Source organism: Rhodnius prolixus, unplaced genomic scaffold, assembly GCF_049639745.1.
Source record: "Rhodnius prolixus isolate KJV_2025 unplaced genomic scaffold, Rpr scaffold_12, whole genome shotgun sequence".
Taxonomy (NCBI): domain Eukaryota; kingdom Metazoa; phylum Arthropoda; class Insecta; order Hemiptera; family Reduviidae; genus Rhodnius; species Rhodnius prolixus.
The window spans coordinates 25,001-30,000 of NW_027411635.1; positions in this window are offsets into that span (position 1 = coordinate 25,001).

Below are 5,000 nucleotides of genomic sequence, written 5' to 3' on the forward strand. Positions count from 1 at the left end.
GCCAGGCATTCATTATATAAACTAGTCAAGACTTGAGGGCACACTAACCAGACCCTTTTAAGGACCTCAACCTCCATCAAATCCAACCCCGGGGATCTGCCCACCCGGCATTGACCGATCGCGGTATCTATTTCCATATCATCAAACTCCGGCTCCATTGTAGGTGACCAATACGACTGGACAGATTCCCTCAATCTGCGTTGAAAATCGGAATCATCCAAAGGAGAATCATTCGGTATTAAGGAGTCCAAGATCACCGACACAGTTTCAGACCAGGACATAGACGCCGGTCCACCGCCAGGGGGCCTCACAGAAGACAAAACTGTTTCAAGATTGAGCTTGGAAAGCACCATTTTATGCACCAAACCCCAGGGGGACCTATTCCCCTCCTCAGAAACCAGTCTCCTCCAAGAGTCAGTCTTAGCTCTTTTAATTGATTGATTGTAATCATTTTTTAAACGGAGATACCTTGTACGTGTGACAGTATACATATTACCATGTCCTCGCCGTCTATATCGCTGCATCAAACGCCTTGAAGAATTAACCTGTTTACGAAGCCGACCCAACTCGGCACTCCACCAGGGAACCGCATTAGAAACCCTTGTTCTTTTAGGGATAGCCACATTACAAACCTCCATCACCCCACTTTGAAAGCACAAGGCCTTAGCCTCAACATCCAAGGCATCATATACATAAAAACGGTCACCACCAAACACATCAGACAACAGGGAATCAAACAAGCTCCAGTCAGCCCCACGAACAGCAAATCTATTCTCCGATCCAAGACTCCGGTGACAACCAGCCAAACCAACTTCCACCGTAATGCAACGGTGGTCACTGGTAGACCAATCCTGCCAAACACGCCACCGGGAAACCAACCTAGCCGCGGCAGAGCTAACCAAAGTTACATCAATATTCGATTCCCCATGCACCGAGGAAAACGTGCTGACGGGCGAGGATTCGTTCAATATAGTAAGATCATGTTGGAGAATAAGTTCCTCCAATTTAGCTCCTCTTTCGTCCGCCACAGGACCAAACCACATTGGGGATTTAGCATTTGAGTCCATTCCAATCAGAACAGGACGCCCATACAAGGCCATTAAAATATTATCTAGTCTTGACAAATATCCATCAATAGGGTCGCGAAATTGGCAATAAATACTAACCACATACAATTCACCAAAGGCTCCTTTCAAATAAACACAAACAACATGCTCATCACACAACTCATGCATTTTAACCACATTAATATTAGGATCACACACTACCACCGCCGCCCACGGTGGCCCGTTCTCACCGTTGCCAACAATCACCCGCGCATTCCGGGGATACCCCGACACCCTATTAAATGCTACATAGGGCTCCTGTAATAGAAGCACACTCAGTTCTTCCTCTACAACTTTAACTCTCAACTGACCAGCAACCGCCGCAGCACGCTGCCCATTAACCTGCAACACCTTAAAAAGCCGATTATGACGAGCCATAATCGATTCGGCTTACCGACCTATCTAGAGCAAACTGGTAAGCCGGACATGATCGATCGTTAATGGGGTGAGCATGCGGCTTATTTGCCCGCTTACATAGGATACAAATACCCGGATCCCCACGCTTCACACAGTCCCTCATTTCGTGGCCTTCCTCTCCACAGTGACCACAAACCACACTGGTCTGCCTACAAAATTTAGCAATGTGTCCATACATTTGACACTTATAACATCTGCTAACTCCAATGAAATCTTGCACCCTGCATGACCGCCAACCAATAAAAAGACGCTCCTTTGATCGCAATAGAGTCCTGATATCAGGTGAGACCTCAACCACCCAGTTTACTAAATCCTCCCTAACTCGCCCAGATTTAAATCTACACTTAAAATTCTTCCGAAACTCCTGCTCAACTTCCCTAGCAAAGTCATTCTGGGCAATTATAGCATCAATCAGATCCGTCTCAGAAGTTGACTTATCCACATCATAAACAATAACCCGAGGACCCCGGCGACCAGGCACCTCAACCTTATACCCAGAGTTTCTCAGCCCTTCATGCAAAACTATTTTTTCCGAATCCTGATTTGATCCGGTTTCCAGGACCAAACCATTACTTCCTAGTTTCCTTATATTTTTGATCTGTAGGCCCTCGACAACAGGATTTACTATTTTAGTTAATTCCCCTTTCGGGTCCTGTACGCCCTCCGGAGGACGAATAACCACCACCGACTGAACCGGCCGAACAGGTCTCTGTAGATAGGGACATTCTTTCCCGTCTTCCCGTTCCTATTCAGTACTAGGGGTTCTTTAAGGTCCGTTCCTATCCTTTCGGATATACCAGACCCCCTGTGCAAGCACAAGGTCGTTTTACAAGAGAAGGATGTCACCACCACAGAGAGGCTGAAGTGCTAGGCCTCCCCATGGTAGAAGTGCCCACCCAGGCACTCCCCCGCTTGGCCTCCAATGAGGCGGGTTGAGATCACGCTCAACCAGCGCATGGAGCTGACACACGTCGACTCCACTCCCAGATCGTAGAGAAAGCAAACTCTACTTTAGCTCTGGTCGGCCGCACCTCCTAGCGAAAGGCACTTCCATCTTATGATGGCTGTATGTACTCTGGTTTCTATAGCGGTGTACTTCCGCTCAGCTCATGTCCTAGGACAGCGGAGCTAATGGTTAACCAACGGCCACTACGAATCCTACCGCAATTGCAAGCAATTGGGCTTGGTAGTCTGGTACAGCTTGCACCCGTAGTTCAGTACTTCGCTATTGAACTATAGCAGCGTGACTGATCGCACGCTCGATGGACTTACTCACTTGCCATCTCCTGATTTCAACCCGTTGCCTGAGGGGTCGGGGAACAGTCACCCAGGGACCAAGTCCATGCCCGCAGGCACCTTGGGGGATAGGGAAAGGATTGGATAAGGTAGGATTATGGAAATTCCTTCGCTGCGTTCACCTACTATATACCTAACCTATATACATATTTACAAACCTATATACCCTAATCCTATACCTACGACTATATACACCTCTAACCTACCAAAATCTTAACCTAACCTAAACCTAAAAACCCTAGCCTATCTGCGTCCATTCATACCTACATATATACAACCCTAATAAACCCCGTACAGCATCAGCTGCTCCCTAGCCATTTCTCTCAAAAATGGCCACATCTCCTTCTTCGCCCATCCCCTACTTCCCAAGGGCCACCCCAAACCAACCCTCCCCATTTCCCTCATAACCCTCACCCTCTCCCTATCCCCACAAACACATTCTAAAACCTTATGTTTTATGGTATCCATCTTTCCACACAAACACCTCCCATCACCCCCCTTCCCAAACCTTCCCAAATATGTCCTTCCCGCCCCATGCTCTGTTACCACCTGCGTGGTGTAATGATCAAAAACCCACCACCTCCCCTCTAACTGTTCCCTAACATCGGGAATAAACTCCGCCACCGGTCGTCCCCTTGTCTCGGCCTCCCACTTGCTTTGCCACTTATCTAAAATCTCCCTTCTTATCCTTCCCTTCATCCCTTTCCGCCCTTCCGCCTCCATTTCATCCCTATCTACTACTGTCCCTCTTATCTCTATATCCACTCCCTTCCTGACGCAATACCCCAAAAACGCCTCCTCCATCCTATACTCCACGGGAAGCACACCTGCCACCACCGGCAAGGCTACCGTGGAGACCGTTCTATAAGCCCCTACCAACGACAGGAGAACTCGCCGCTGACACCTCTCCAGCCTCTTCTTATCACCACTGAGCAGCCTTGGCCAGACAAAACATGCACCAAACATCCACACTGATTCAACCACACATTTATACACTACCACCATCTCTCTAAACCCATACCCCCAATCACTCCCAGACAATCTCCTAATTTTCTCCCACTTCCTCTCCACACACTCACACATTCTTTCCACATGCAAACCCACTCTCAACCCTGGGGTCAACCATACACCCAGATATTTATACTCTCGTACCACTTTCACTCTTTCGCCACTCATACATATCCGGGGTGGCCTCTCCTCATTCAATCGTCTTTTCAACAACATTGCCGCTGTTTTCCTTTCACACACTCCTAACTTCCGCTGCCCACACCATTCACTCACAAAAGCACAACACACCGTCCCCTTCCTCTCTATCCCCACTCTAGACTCAGCCTCTATCAACACACACAGATCGTCCATATACGCAAACCCTACCATACCCCTAGCTCTAAGTTCGCTCAAAACTTGGTTAAAAGCCATGCACCACAGGTACGGTCCTAACACCGATCCCTGTGGGCACCCCCTCTCAACCTTCTCCCTCACTTCACACGTTCTGGCCCTCAAGATCACCGAACGTTCTGCGAGAAAACTCGCCATAACCTTGTACAATTCCTTCGTGATGCCACACTCCAGCAATCTTAACTTCAGATGTGGCCACCACAGGTGATCGAAGGCCCCTCTAATATCAAAGAATAACCCCATCACGTACTTAGAGCTAGACCCATCCACTCTCCTTCCAACCTCCATTAACACATCATCCACTCCCCTTCCTTTCCGACATCCATACTGCCACTCATCCCATCCCCTCTCAATCACTCCCCACATCCTTTCCAAAATCACTCTCTCCCACACTTTTCCCAAACGTGGCAACAAACACACTGGTCTGTACGAAGAAACCATCCTCGGATCCCTATCATTCCCCTTTCGCAACATCACCACTTCACCCTCCTTCCATCCCTTAGGAAATATTCCTTCATCCCAACACTCATTCAACACACTCACAATATCTTTCCCTATCACCTTCCATCCATACTTAATCATATCCACAGTCACCCCGTCTGGCCCAGGCGCTTTCCCCTTCTTAAACCTTTCTATTGCGTCATACACCTCCTCTTCGTCTATGGGCCCTAAATCCCCTTCAACAGCCTCCCGTTCTCTCTCGGTCACCTTCTCCCTCACCTCTCTCTGCCACTCCGTCTCCAATTCCCTGTCGTCCATCACCACCACTCCTTTCGCCATTTC